The sequence below is a fragment of the Belonocnema kinseyi genome, chromosome 5 (assembly GCF_010883055.1).
Source record: "Belonocnema kinseyi isolate 2016_QV_RU_SX_M_011 chromosome 5, B_treatae_v1, whole genome shotgun sequence".
In the NCBI taxonomy this organism is placed as follows: Eukaryota; Metazoa; Arthropoda; class Insecta; order Hymenoptera; family Cynipidae; genus Belonocnema; species Belonocnema kinseyi.
The window spans coordinates 16,499,803-16,516,196 of NC_046661.1; positions in this window are offsets into that span (position 1 = coordinate 16,499,803).

A 16,394-nucleotide genomic window follows, 5' to 3' on the forward strand; every position below is an offset into this window, starting at 1 on the left:
GTATTATGAATGAGGTCTAGAGGAACGACGCAACCTAAGTCTTTTTCCACTTCTTATCACACGCCGTTTTTTAGCAGTTTCATTTTTGACACACTGGACATCCAAGAAATTGAAAAGGAAGAGTACCTTTCTTCAGTCTTGGTTTCTTATGTTTGCTCTATACAGAAGAAATGTTTAGAACCTTTCTTCAGCATTGGTTTATATATGATTCATTGATTAAAATTATTGAACAATTAATTCATTAAAATAATAGTTTAATTACAACAAAAAATCAAGAAGATATATTTTTTATTTATTCTTTTATATTTCCTTGAAAGAATTTTTTTAAATAAAGATATTGTTCAAGTTTAAGATAACATGTTCGATATTTTTTATTGAAATATATAGTTTTTGTTAAAACTCATAGTTCTTATTTTATTATTTATATTTCTACGATAATTTTTCAAAATAAAGATATCGTTTCCATTTAAGATTAAATTTTCGATATTTTTATTGAAATACATTGTTTTTATTTATTTTTGGATATTCCTACGATAATTTTGTTGAAATAAAAATGTATATCCTTCCAATTGAAAATAAAAGGTTCAATCAATTTTATTAAATTACGTAGTACTCATTTAATTTTTATATTTGCACGGAAGAATTTTTTGAAATAAAGGTATATTTTCATTTCGGGATAAAATGTTCAATATTTTTTATTCAAATGCATAGTTCTGATATAGATGTTTATATTTTTTTTGAAGGATTTAAAAAAATAAATGTATGCTTTCATTTTAAGATCAAATGTTCGACATGATTATAAAAATACCTAGTTCTTATTTAATTTTAATATTTATACAATGTTTTCAAATGAAGATATCATTACAGTTTAAGAAGAAACGTTTGACATTTTTATTAAAATACATAGTTCTTATTTCATTTTCAATATTTACACAATTTTTTTAACTACGGCTAATGAAATTTAAAAAATCGAACTACATTCTAAACATTTTTCCATAAAAAGTAATAACCAATAAACAACAAATTAAAGCATTTAAAGTGGAACCGTTGAATTCCAAACTTTTAAAATTAAAGTTTAAAAGTTTTTCAATTCAAAAATGGTGTATTCAAATGCTTCAAAATTTACACGTACCAAATGGAAAGTAACACTTTTAAAATAAACAATGTTAAATGAAATGCATATAAACTTCAAAATTCAGAACTTCTATAAATTATAGAGTTGAAAGATTCATATTAAGTTCCAAAATATAAATCCAAGTTAACATTTTTAATAGTCTAAATTAAACAATCAAGCAATGGACTTTAAAAACTTTCAAAATTAGATTATTTTAAGTAATTTTAAGCTACACAAATTAAAAATAGAAAAATATTTTTGAAATTAACATTTTTGTAATTAGAAGTTAAATTATTTTAATTTTAAATAGTCTAGGCATCCATCAAATGGTTTAAAATGTTCTTTTAAAATGTTGAGAAATCTAGAAGTTTTTAATAATGTTTTCGAATTCAAAATAATTTTAAAATAATTTTTCGGAACTTTTAAATATATTTCAAAATGAATTGAATTTTATCTCTAACTTTTAGAAAATCCTGAAAATTAAAAAAAATTAAATTTGAATTTATAAATAGCAACACAAAATTAATTTTAAATCATTTCAAAACTTCTAAATATCTCTTAAAAAAACTCCAATTTTTTCTACAAATAATAAGTGCTTAATTGTTATTTATGCGTCAAAATTTAAAAATTTAATTTCTAAATTAATAACTTTTTAAATAGAGCAATTTAAATTGTAAAGCTAAAAGTTTAAAAGTTTTTCGAAAATCTAAATGCTTAAAACTTTCTATATAAAACAATTCAGTTTAAACCTTTAAAACTGCACTTTAATTATTTAAAAACCTGTAAAAATCCAACTTGGGCAGATTTTTCGTATCCGTAACATCTTGTGTTTAAGTTTAAAGGAGGAGGGTCAATAAGGCCGGTTTTTGGGCCATCTACAGATTGGCCTCAAACATGTTTTATTTTATTCATCTAACTAGGTCTCATAACCCCTTGAAAGGATTTTTCCTGAGAGTGACCTTAATTCAAGATATAGTCATTTTTAAATTCGTATTTTACATGGGTTTTCGCACTTTCATTCAAATCATGCTAAGTTTCACATTGTTAGTATTGCTCACGCAAGATCATACTTGGCCAAAAAATGCGCACTTATATGCGTTACAACATGAGTTAAAGCCATCATTTTTCTCGAGGTACTTAGCCTTCAAAATAGGGCTTATTTTTATACTTTATGGAAAACCAAGCGTATTATTTTAAGGTATTAATTTATTGTTATTAATTTATTATTTTTAAGTTATTATTTAAGTTCATGTGCGACTGCCGCTACTCTACGTTCAACTGTTTTCCCCCTCCACATGGTATTCGCGTTTATTGTCGATGCTTTCAGCTATATTCTCCTTCATTCTTCTTCCACGTTTCGACCTGTTAAAGAGTTCTTATCCACTGTATGTGATATTACTGCGTACATACATCTGTTCCAGATTATTTTATTGTAGTTTTATTTCATCAGTATCGACTACTTTCATAGCGATTGTAAGTTTTTTGCACAGCTACTTCATAGGCATGAGAGGCTACACATTTTTTAAATCCTTATTGTTTAATAGTTCTGTACATCAGTCTCAGATTCTCTTTATTTTTTCAGGTGAAATAATTACTTGCGAATTAAGTTTTAATTACCACTTATTATGCCGAAAAAACAGTGTTCTTGTTGCGGCAAATTCTTAAAACCAAAGAGTCATCTATCAGTAGTTCAGGATGAACGGGCATTAAATGTACTTAAAACTGCTTTTAATAGCTCCTTAACCATTTAGTCAAAGGTTTGCGATAGTTGTCGATGCTTTTCGATTAAAAAGCGTCGGATTACAGATGCAAAAGAGATGAGTTCTTCTGAAAATGATTTATCAAATGTTTTAGAACCAGGTAAGAGTCAGATTTATAAAAATTCAGAATCTTCCAGTGAAGATGGAACTTCAGATTCTAACTGTAGGAAAATCAAACTTCCAATAAGAAGATGTATGATTTCTCATTCCAGATGCATTGTCTGTCATCATAAGAATAATCGTATCACAATCAAACCTTTTGCTGCATTGAGGATTTACGTCGATGCTGGTATTTTGATTCCTGCAAAAGCGAGATGCTGTGCTTCTCATTTGGTTCATAATGGTTTTCTAAAGAAAGAGGCTGTTGCGTCTATACAAGCCACCTCTGATTTTACTCACATGAACGCTGAGTCGATTTCTAAGCTTCGGAATGATTTGTGTGAGGAGGCAAGAAAAACAGGGTTGAATTTTGATGATCCATCTGCGCTTGAGGATAAAGATTATTATAGGCTCACTGGTTTGACGAAAAATCAATTTAGTGACGTTGCACAGTACTTGACAATTGAAGTCCGTTCGACAAGAGGTCGTTCTGTGCGTTTGTGCCTTGCATTATTGTTGATCAAGTTGCGCACAGGTCTTTCCAATGCGATTTTATCAACTATTTTTGGCATAGAAAAACGAAGAGTTGATAGAGGAATTACGGCAGTAAGGAAAGCTCTGATGTCCTCCTTTGTACCTCACCATCTTGGTATAGGTCACATATCATCCGAGTCAGTCATTAAGGACCATATTACATCAACGGAAAAAACGCTATTCGCAAATGGAGAAGATGTAGGTATCCTTGTAGCTGATGGTACATACATGTTTATCCAAAAGAGCAGCAATTACTCTTTTCAAAGGCGGACTTATTCTATACATAAAGGAAGGAATCTGATCAAGCCCTCAAACTCTGTTATCGTTGTCGATCGCGGTTTTCGGGACTGCCTGAAGTTTTTAGAAGATCTTGGATTCGTTTCCAAAATGCCTCATTTTCTTCAAAAAGGATCACAGCACACTACGATTGAAGCAAACGAATCAAGGCTCGTTACTAAAGTCCGATGGGTGGTTGAAGCAGTCGACGGGTTGATAAAAACTTGGAGAGCCTTAACTGATGTTTTTCCAAATAGTCAAATCCCGTACATCGGCGATTACGTCAGAATATTCTGTGCCCTTTGTAATGCTTTCCGACCTCCTAGAATTCATGATAATTCCGATGATCATCTGATCGCTGAAAGAATATTGTAATTGGCTTCGCAGCCTAATCGCCTGGAAGAGCGAGCAGAAAAGGAAAACTGGGCAAAAAGGAGGGCATCGTGGCTTCCTATAACGCAAGAGACACTACCTGATTTCCCTAGTTTAACTCTTGATGAATTGCGATACATCACACTCGGAGTATATCAGCTGAAGCAAGCCCAATCGTATACCGAGGAACATTTATCTGATGATGGAATGTACTCCCTTCTTGTCCACAAACATAAGGAAGGCATTCTAAGAGTACAAATCCAGTCTCGGCATACATCTTCTAAAGTGTGTAACTTATGGATAGATACTAATCCTGGACAAAATCCGATAAGTGGATGGTACTGTCAGTGCAAAAGTGGTGCAAGAGTGGTAGGATGTTGCGCTCACATTGCCAGTGTTCTGTGGTATCTTGGTTACTCTAGATATAACCAAAACACTCCCAGACCTTCACGTGAATTCAAAAGTCACGTGAATGATGCATCGTATTGGTCGGAAAATGAAGGAGAAGCAGCATCATCTTCAGATGACCAAACCAATTCTGACGAATAAGGCTGTTGCAGAGTGCCTAGCCTCTAATCGACCATAAGTTCTGATTGACTGTAAACTAATATAACTTTTCTTAGAAAAATGTCTCCAAGATTATTTCGATTATTTTATAGAAATTATTTCTAATAAATCTGAGAAAGTAGGACAATTGTACTCCTTTCATGATCATAAACCTAATAAAGTATAAAAATGAGCCCGATTTTGAAGGCTAAGTACCTCGAGAAAAATGATGGCTTTAACATATGTTGTAACGCATATACGTGGGCAGTTTTTGGCCAAGTATGATCTTGCGTGAGCAATACTAACAATGTGAAACTTAGGATGATTTGAATGAAAGTGCGAAAACCCATGTAAAATACGAACTTAAAAATGACTATATCTTGAAATCAGATCACTCTCAGGAAAAATCCTTTTTAGGGGTTATGAGACCTAGTTAGATGAATAAAATAAATCATATTTGAGGCCAATCTGTAGATGGCCCAAAAACCGCCCTTATTGACCCTCCTCTTTTTTTTACGAGATTTTTTATAAGTTTCAAGATATTATTCTGGTATGTATTAGCGATATAATAATTATATCATATAAATTGATGTAAAACATAGTTTGTCTTTAACTTGACGTATAACGCAGTTTGATATAATGTTGGTTCAATGTTTCAAATAATAATATAATATTCTATTATGCAAAATACCAAATACCGATAAAAAGAAGAAAATAGAACGAAGCTTTGTACTTTTAATGACACTTAAGAAAGTACATGGATGAAGAAAACACGTTGTTTAATGTTTAATTACATGGCTAACAAGCAGGCAAGTAAGGCTAGTATATAATATATATTTTTTATAAAGAATAATTATACTTTGTAATAAAAATGATCTTTAACTAACAATTTAGAGAATTAATTTTGTATTCAAGGAATATTTTGTCAAGTGCTTTAAACAGTCATTTGTTCATTAATAACTCTATAACTCTTTCAAGTTATTGAGTACAAAAATGGTGAAAAATATTTTATTACGTTGATAATAAATTGATTTTTTTATTTGTAGAAAGAACAATTTTACAGAAATTCAGTCATTTCAACTTCAATTTTTTAAAAACTGTTTTGTAAGGCGCGGTTCACATATTACGTAACGCAATTTTCAACCAATTTTGGACCCCCCCCCCTGTTCTAACGCAACGTAAAAAAACGTACCCCCCACCCTCCGGTAACGTAACAAATCTTGATTTTGATATTTTACAGCGTTTCAAACAGTGTGCATCCTAATATCATTCATAGACTATTCAAATATTACTGTCTGATGTTTTTTACATTAATGATTTCAAACTCAGAATTATTAGTTTATAAAATATTTATTTATTTATTAACCGCAATCGTTTGTTTCTCTCTGACAAATGCACCACATAAGAAGCGCTGCCAATATCAACACAACTCATTGCAAGCAGAAACCTGATAAAAGCCGCGCTAAAATTTGAATCAATTATTGGATAAAATCATAAAATCGACGTTACGTAACGCAGTTAATGACCCCTCCTCCCATGTAACACTTCGTAACAAATCGCCCAACCCCCTCCCGCCTATCGCGTTACGTAATATGTGAAGGTCCCTTAATATATAAACTGTTAATCGTTATAAATCGTGTCCACGCCGCATGTAGGTGTAACAGGTGCTGCACAGGGTGCACAGGATCTGCGGCTGTCACTCAGGAGAGCAGTCAGGCATGAACAAACAAAAGCCCAGCAGGCTAATTAGTTGTCACCCACTGTCAGCCCCGAAATCGGGGCTATAGAAGAGTTTCACTGTACATAATATGTGTATTTACTAGCCATACTCGCCTGCTTGTTATCTTTGCCATAAAAGATTAAAAAACGTCTTTATTTCATCCATGTACTTTCTTCAGTATGATTAAAAATACGAAGCTTCATTCCTTGTTTCCTCTTTTTATTGGTACTTGGTTTTATATAACAGCATAATATATTATTATTTTAAGTATTGAAACAATAATATATCAAACCACGATATTCATTAGGTTAGCCGCAAATCATTTTATACATCAACTTATATGATGATTTTTCTAGCACTCATACTAGAATATCTTTAAACTAATAAAAAATCTCGTAAAAAGTGTCGTACTCAAACACAAGCTCAACAAACATTTTTTAATAAAATTAGTACAAGTAACGCCATCTCTTAATGTCTAAAACGGGTGGTTTTCTTTATCTACAGCAAGAGAATATTACACAGTGAAAATCAATAAACCACGCCCCTACTCGCCCTCTGATTCGCGGGCCTTTTTCAGGAACCGCGACTCGCATTGGCGGGCGCTTTGTTGTTTGGGCCTTTTGTCACGGGTCCATATCTTTGAGTCTGAACCTGGTTGGTCCAATGTGCGGGAAGTGTGTTTGGTTAGTATGTTAACCATTTCTCCGAAATGCAGAAAATATCAACATTATCTTGAGGGGCATCTCCATCCAAATTGGAGTATCCATTAATATTCCATAAAATAATATTTTGCTCAGTGCTGATTTTTTGTCTATCCCAACTGCCGGAGCTATTTATTTTTGAACGTTTGAGTTTTCTCGTACAATTTGAAGTCGAAGTAATATTTTCACGAGTCTAGAAATCGCCATGATCTATCTAATCGTCTACTTCTTCTGATGGGTGTGAAAATGATATTTGCTCTGATCTCTGCGTAAAAAAGAGTCTAAAGAACCGATATCATCTAGAATAGGTGAGTTAGAGGCCTTATGCTTTACATTTTCTCGCGATGCCAATGGTTTTTTCGTCTGCTTGTTAATGGCAGTTTCGTTGCCTGTCAGCAAAGAAGAAGGCAACTTTAATCATCAACATATAGAAAATTATGCGTTAAAGAAGCCTTAAAACCTTTATTCTTAGCTTGTTGACAAAAGGAAAAAAGCGACTTCCTTTCGGCTTGTGCTTTTTTCGAAAAATCGTCCAATAATCCAATCTGTGTTCCTTTAAGATTTTTAGAATTTTTTTAAAGTAATCTTTTATCATTCCCTGAGTGGAATTAAACTAAAATTGGACGGATATTGTTCGAAAATCTTCCGAGTCGTTTCACTTGTTCAAATTGCCCATCGAAGTCTGGTAGTTTGAAATTATCTTTTATTACGTATTAGATTGTTTCCTTGAGATCTCATTTTTCTTTTCTTTTAATCCAAAAAAGATCACAATGTTTTCCCTCACCTGCTTTTTGAGAAATTCTATTTTTCATTCCTGGTCCGGCAGGGTTAATTTTATATATTTATATTCTTCCTTCAGTGCCTCGTTTTTCTTTGACAGCTGGTCGACTTTACCGTGTAGTAGACCGAACGCTGATTCCACTAAGTCAAAATTTGTTTATGATTTTCATGTTTTAAATTTTTTGAATTCAAAAATTGAGCATGCCTTAAGATTAAAATTTAAAACTTAATTTTGGAAATATCCATTGAAATTCTTGGAGTACTTTAGGATTCTTTGAATACTTTAGGATTATTTTAAATTCTCTGATTTTTTTCAATTTCTTTTGAATTCTTTAAATTCGTTTGAATTCTGTGTATTTTTTTTTATTTTTTTGCAATTCATTGCATTCTTTCCATGCTTTTAATTTTTTGAAATCTTTAAATTGAAAAATGTATTATCACTTAAAATAAATATTAACAACTTAAGATGAAGGAGAATTCTTTTGAATTCTTTTAAATTCTTCGCAGTTTGTTGCGTGGTTTTCATGCTTTCAATTAAAAGATTAAGTAATACTTAATATTCATATAAAAACATTAATCAAATTCTTTTGAATTCTTTTGTATATTTGGACTGTTTCGACCTCTTTTGATTTGGTTGCATTCTGATAAATACTTTGAATTTTTTCTTTTTGAAATTGAAATTGGAAGTATTCCTTAAAATTGAAATCGAGGACCTGAAATTAAAAATTTATTCAAATTATTTGAATACTTTAGATTCTTTGACTTCTTCCAAATTCTTTTGAATCCTTTGAAATATTTTGGATTCCACATGTTATTTTTCATCTTTTGCAATCTGTAATATTGATTGCGTGCTTTAAATTAAAAAATTAAGTATTACTTAATATTACTATTAACATAATACTCTTTTGAAGTCATTAAATAATTTTTGATTCTTTGAATCCTTTTAAATTCTTTTGAATCCTTTGGATTCTTTCGGATTCTGTGTATTCATTGAATTCTTTGCAAGGTGTTGAATTGTTATCATGCTTTACAGGTGGAGTGATCTTCTAGTTTCGAGGTATGAAAGAATCGACTTTTTGCTATTGCATACTTCAAATCTATAAAGTGTTAGAAAAGTGCCATGCCATAGACGATTAAATCTGAAGTTTTTCTGATCATGTTTGATATCCAGCATATATGTTTCAACGCGTATTCTCAAAGTAGATTTTGAACAAAGTTTTGGTAAGTCTTCAACTAGAAATATTTTGAATGTCGCTTAATTTTAAAAATATTTTTCATCAGACAATCGCTCAATGAAATAGGTCAAAAAAAATTATTTTTGTAAAAAAGTAAGCCATTTACAGAGAATTCAAAGTTTTGAAAAATCCTTGTGTTCTGCTCTAGCCAATGCAACCATAATTAAAGACGTGTTCCCCTTCTTTGGCTTTATGCAATTTAAATAGTTGAAGTCTTACGACGATGTTTACAGTGACATATTTGCAGTAATGCGGTCATGAATGTTCTAGGGTTGCGGGTGTGGAAATAATCTTTTTTAACGTCAATTTTTGGAGTCGAACAATGTATGAATACATAGTCATTTTGTTTATAGTGAATTAAAAAAAATAGGCTCGAAACTAGAAGACCTCCTCAAACTTTTTCAATTGTTGCATTCAAAAATTAAGTACACCAAACTCTCGTTTTCATTTCAGTATCGGGGATTGCCTTCAAATAGCATTGGACTGGAAAATCATGGGATCCAAACTGTAACATTATTCATTTTATACGCTCATAATTGTAACATTATTACTTTATGTTTTTTATAAATATTCAATTACAAATCATTAAAAATTATAGCTCACACTTAACCTTGATGTCGGAATTAAGAAATGGATTTCCCTTTATCCTTTTTAATTTTACTTAATTTTAATATGTTTGTCTCGACCTTTCCAGCTAATGAAATTGATCATGAGTCTTGAATTAATCGTTTTTAATTTGCTTTATTCGGGAAATTGGTGCTGCATACACACGTCGGTGCCAATTCTATTATGATGATAAATCTTAAACAGATTAATTTATTATCAACGACAATATCCAAAGATTCTCTATTACCTAACTCAGGTTCCCAATTTGCGTTACATTGGATTACGCTTGTTTCAATTTTTAGTCCCTTGATCTTGAAATAACATTGCATCAAAAAGTCTTGTGTCACGTAATTATCTCTGAGTTCCGGATCAACGGTGCACAGAAGCGAAAATCAGAATTGATATGTCAACAAATTCTACTCAATTCGGAATCGCATATTCTTAATGATCAACAGTTTGATTATTCAAACGCACGCTAAACATTCGGAGTGTTTTCCCACCTTTTAAGGAAGACTGTGACTACCTTTTTTCTGCTACAAATGACTCTAAAAAAAGACTTCATTCCATGCAAATTCATTTGCAATAATTTCCTAGAATGTGATCTCACTTTTCTACTCTCTTAGCTTTAGAGTGAACCAAAGCTTGAGCTTACAAATGCCCATTTATTTTTCTTTTGAAATTGTATAACATCTGCTTTTTATTTGGCCTTTTTTTTAAAAAAAGAAAAGCTTTTGACTCTATTCTAAAAATTTTACTAATACCTAAGTTCATGGTTTTCTATGTTAAAACTGGAAAACAGCCATGGTATCGCATGTCACGCAGCCATTTAATTTAAATTAGATAAAGGCACTATAGGGCGCGCACTAGGGCAGAATAAAAGAAGCACGTACCTTAAGGATCCAGCCTTCATAAAGGCACACCTAAAATTATAATTCCTAAAAGCTCTCAGGTATCTTAACCAGAATTTAACCTAAACGATAAAGAAAAATACGACACGATAACCAAAGAGGTGCGATATAAATAAATTTGATGTGAAGAATTCCATAAAATAAAATCAAGAATCCAAGGACCAAATTTGGAGAACCACCACAAAATGTTCCCATTGCAATCTGAAAAAAGGAACATTTTCCTCTTCTCCTTTCCCCTAAAAAAGAAAAGAAAATTACTCATCATTAATTTGGATAAACATAATAAGGAGAAAAGAACAATGAGAACAATGAGTTATCAGTGAGAGAGCTTCGTGGTAGTGGTGCTGTTCCTGCTGGAAACAAACTAAATGTCCTTGGGGTCAAACAAAACCAAAAGATACCAGAATCAACCTGAAGGAAGTACCATAAAGGCCTCTGGACTGTTGAAGCCTCGCTGAAAAGAAGGTGATTGCGAATCCTAGTCGACGACGTCACGGGTTGAAGATAGTCCAATTTCTATTTAATTTTTAAGATTTTAGAGCTTCTCACAGAATCATTGCGATGGTGTCAAATTGCAACATCACAACTCTCCTCTCTTGGTAGGGGGGGGGGGGCGAACAGGTCTTAAACCAGGCGGGAGGCGTTACAATAGATCTAAAGCAAATTTAATCGAAAGCTATAATTCAACGTAGGACAAAAATCTCCGTTATCGGCCAGAATCCAAAAAAAAGTTACGACAACAACAACAAAAACTTAAATTCCAAACTCCTTGACTAGATAGACAATTAAAATAAAGCACACTTAGGGCAGTTGACCTTTTTACGCCCCTTTTCGCCGCATCTAAAACAGAAGGTCTACCGCGGGTCGGGACACCGGGGATAGCGATGATAAGCCACATCGTAGTCCCAGCATCCGAAGTCGCCAGTTTACCGGAAGAATTTGATCGTCTCCGGGTCTACGTTGCTAGGAGTTGGGACATTCAAGTCCAGGAAGGACGGGATTTCAGCGGTGCCTGTACGGGATGAAAGCGAGTATCGAGGACGAGAGGTGGGATGAGGCAGGGTGGGTTTTACGGGGGGATGGCCGGTGTCGGGAGAGGGAGGAGAGGCGACTACGGGATGCTCATGGAAGTAGGGCTGTTTGGGTCTCGATGTAAGACTGGTAAATCAATCCTGCCGTGGAGGTGGCCTGGTCTCTCAGATGGAGGAAATGCCTCGGCGCAAAGTCAAAATTGGCCCTTAGAAGGTCCAAATACTCCTTTTCCGAAGGAATCTCTCTAAGGATGGCCAACTGCTTGACCAGGTTGTCCTGCTTCCGGGTTTCCAGAGCCATCTGCAAAGCATGGAAGAACTCGGACCACTTTTCCTGTGGCTTCTCTATAAAGGTGCAATACTTTCCTATGTATTTCCAGCCAGGAGGTCGTCCACATCCAGCTATTTTAGAAAATTTAAAGTCGAAAAGGTTGGTGGTTAGGGTGGGATAAAAAGGAATTCAGGTCTTTTATATGGGCCTTACCTATGAATTTATTATTTGAAACACAAAGCTCATATACATTAGGGGATAGTACGTTTGAAATTCTATATGTTTCGAGATAGCGGGGACATAATTTAGCTGCAATGTTTTTAATTTTTAAAGAGGGGATCCAAGGCCAAGACAAGACTAGGTTTTTAACTCTTGGGTTAATTGGGGTAGGGTATTGTGGACAAATTTAGTTCTATTATCGGTAACAAGCACTTGGGGTGTTCTACAGCGATTTACTCCTCGGTAAAGGACCCATGATATCAGCTGCTAGTACTACCCAGGGTTCTTCGTCTACGCGATGTACTATTAACCCTGCCGGTACTTTTTGCTCGACCTTGCATATTTTGCAGACTGTACAACTGTTTACGTAACTGTTTACATCTCTGTAATAGCTGGGCCAATAATACTATTGCGAGACTAACGCATATGCCTTTGGAAGCCCAAGATGGCCTGCTTTTGAATTGTCGTGTGCTTCCAACAAAACGTTTTCTATTTCTTGGTCAGTAGGGACTAACTTCCTATGGTTTAGGTCGTCAACGAAATCTGTCACCACGGGGTTAGGTTGGTAATGGTACAACCTACTGTCTTTGATTTTCCAGGTAGGAAATCTTTTCGGGAAGTCGGATACGGCTTAAAATCGTCTGATGTACTAGGTCGGGATTGGGCCTTTAATTAGGATGATTTCTTCGACACAGGGGAATTGAAACAATCGGGAGAGAGCACCCGGTACATGGTGGGAAGAACTTTTCCTGCGGAGAATGTCAAAATCATATTCGAACAAAGATAGTGGCCATCTCACTTGTTTACCGATAGGGTTTTTTTATATTGTGTAACCTTCAAAGGCTACTATGGTCCATTATCACCGTAAACTTATACCCCTCTAAGCAGGGTCTATAGTTCTGGGCAGCCCATACGATAGCTGAACATTCTTTCTCAGTGGTTGTGAATTTAATCTCAGCATTGGTCAAGGTTTGACTAGCATATGATATGACGTACTCTACACCATCTCCACTCTGCACAAGGACGGCTCCTAATCCGGTATTACTTGCGTCAGTTTTAAGCGCGAAGGGAATTTCGAAATCGGCGCAAGTTTGGAAAGGGGATTGGGACAGCAACATTTAATTTTTCTCGAAGGCAGCTTGTTGCTCTTCCTTCCAAATCCACTGCTGTTTCCTTTTAACCAACACTGTTAGCGGAGCTGCTAATGTCGCGTAACTTGGAATGAACCTGCGATACCAACTAGATAAACCGAGGAACTACAAAGGTCCTTGATATTGCGGAGAACGGGATATTTAAGGACGGAATCGATCATATCGGGGTCTGTCTGTAAAGCTTGTTCGTTTATCAGAAAGCCTAAGTAATGTATACTTGGGGGCAACGGAATTCGCACTTGTCGTGGTTAATATCTAGAATGCTTTACGAATTTTTTGCAACACTCTTGAGAGCCATTCGGGATGTTCTTCGAAGGTTTTTGTGACGATGGTAATATCATCTAGATAGGCAAATGTGTGCGTTTCGATTTCAGGTTCAATCAATCTATCTAGTAAGCGTTGGAATGTCGCTGGGGCGTTAGTGAGGCCAAGGGGCATAAGTTTGAAGTTAAATAAGTCACGTCCAGGAACTGTAAAAGCCATTTTGTCGCGACTGGCCTTATCAAGGGGAACTTCGTGTAAAGCTTTGCGCAAATCTATTTTAGAAATATATCAAAAGTCTAGACAAAAGCGATAAATTCCGTCGGGCTTAATTGCCATTACTATCGGAGATAACCACCCACTATTTTATGGCTTGATGATGTCGTTGGCTAACATATTATCTACCTTGGCAACCATGGCTTCCATAACTTTAAGAGATCTCAAGTAGTTTCGTTGTTTAATAGGAGGATGATTGCCTACGTCGATAGTATGTTCTATCAAGATCGTTAGTGCCGATCTTTCAGTAGGTCGCGGTAATTCCCGCTCTAGAAAATCTTTGAAGCGAGACAGCTTCTTTTCAGTACCCTATCTATAACAGTATAGGCTCCACTGCAGAAATGTTTGGGAGCTCCTCTTAAAAAATTAAAACGCAAACAGCGTATAAGTGTAGCTGAAATACAATCTAAGAAATGAAATATCTCACACAGTTCACTTTATAATATATTACAAATTATATTTTATTTTGGACAATTTATATCATAAATTCTATATAGTTCTGACTTAAAAATTAGTATTGCACCATTAAAAAAATTATCTGTACGTTGCTATATTGCAATTCGTTTCGCTTTCATTTTACCAAACTTATTTATAACAATTTCGATATCCAATTATTTTGCATCATTACGTTCAATTGTCAGTAGAGATAGATTTAAGAATCGACTTTGATGCATTCTATTCCGTAAATGGGATATTATAATTATCAATTTGCTGAACGTCCTTTCGCATGCTGTTATACTGTAACATGCAGATTTAAATAAATTTATAAGGCATTACTTCTGAAAAATCGCTTTTCATGAAGCTGCACTTAATAAGTAAAGTGCGGAAAACAAATTTTACTGTTGACTCCTCATTGAACCCTTCACTATTTTAAAATGGGATAAAGTTGATGACTTGCAAGGAGAAAAGGGGAATTCTGTTGTGAAATCCTCATGATATCGAATTTGTAATTTCTCTGTAAAACATGTATTCACATTGTTTAATTAGACCTTAGACTTCTGAAGGTTTTACTAAGGACATTGATTTTTAAAAATTCTTCAATAATATCGAAATGCTTCTTACGCTTTGGTTTCTGTTTTTCCAGAAAAATTGGTTCAATACCCCATTTTTGAGATATTTGTGTAGCTTTCTTCCTTATACTTTTCATACTCAAGTCTGTACTCTTTCGTTGCTTATCTAAGAAGAGATTACACAATTTTAGAAAAAATTGCAACTAGTTTATAAGATTGTTTGGGCCGTTCAAAGCTTGGAAAAAATTGAAATATTTTAAAAATTTTCAGAAATCTTTAAAAGTATTGAAATATTTTTTATCTATTTTAAAATTCGGAAATATCTCTAGAACTAACTTAGATTACCCCTAAAATTTTCTTCGAGTTTTCAAAATTTGTTTCTGCTCATTTTGAAAATCTTATGTGATGTTTTAAAATTGTTTTAAGTATTATCTTAAAATTGAAAATTGTTGAGATCCGTGGTATTACACTGAAATCTACTAAAAGCTATTGGGTTAAAAATTCGGAATTAAATATAATATTGAATGATTTCGAACAGTTAATTTGGTTAGAAAACGTCGTGCCAATGTTTAAACAATTTTTGTTCGTAAGTAATCCATGTTTAATTTAAAAGAAATGTGGAAAGGAAAAAAATTAATGGTATAAACAATGCCATAAAGCTTTTAGCAGAATTTATTAATTCTCATAATAATAAAATATTTAGTTTAATTCATAAATTACAATTTTAAAAGATTTTTGAAAAAAAAGGATTGTTTAAACAAATTAGATTTGTTGAAATAATAAAAAAATGGTGTATATATTATTTTCAATTGAAGTTTGTACGGAAGTTCGGACAACTCGTAAATAGGGGCAAGGTCGGTTATTAACCCCTTCGTTGGCATTAACGCAAAATGCGTCAAAATTTTCCGTTCCCTGTGTGACATTGATGCAAAATGCGCTGAATCCGAATCTGAAACCAAAACTCGAAAATTAAAAATGGCGGATCCAATATGGTGAACGAAAATACAAAAAAAAAACGGCTCGATTTGGATCAATCTCGGTACTTACGGGTTTTTGGGGCTGCTGAATCAAAATTTGAAATCGAAATTCGAAAATTTTTAATGGCGAATATTTTCTTTCGCAATAAAAACTTTTTGAATTTTTACTTTACTTTCGGGTTCAGCGAACCCAAAAACCCGTAAGTACCAAGATTTATCGAAATCGAGCCGTTTTTTGTATTTTCGTCCGCCATATTGGATCCTCCATTTTATATTTCTGAATTTTGACTACATATTCGGATTCAGCGACCCCAAAAACCTCAGGATACAAATTTTCAGGATAACAAATTTTCCTGCCATTTTTTTTGTCGAATTCTCTCTGCCAACGAAAGGGTTAAACAATTATACGTTTTTAAAAAAGATTTATAATTTTTTACAAATTTTAATTAACGTTCACGTTTGATTTTCAATTCAAATAATAGAATTTACGTGCTTGCACAATTTGGGATTAAGTTAAAGTTTTTTATTGGAGACAGACATTTTTATT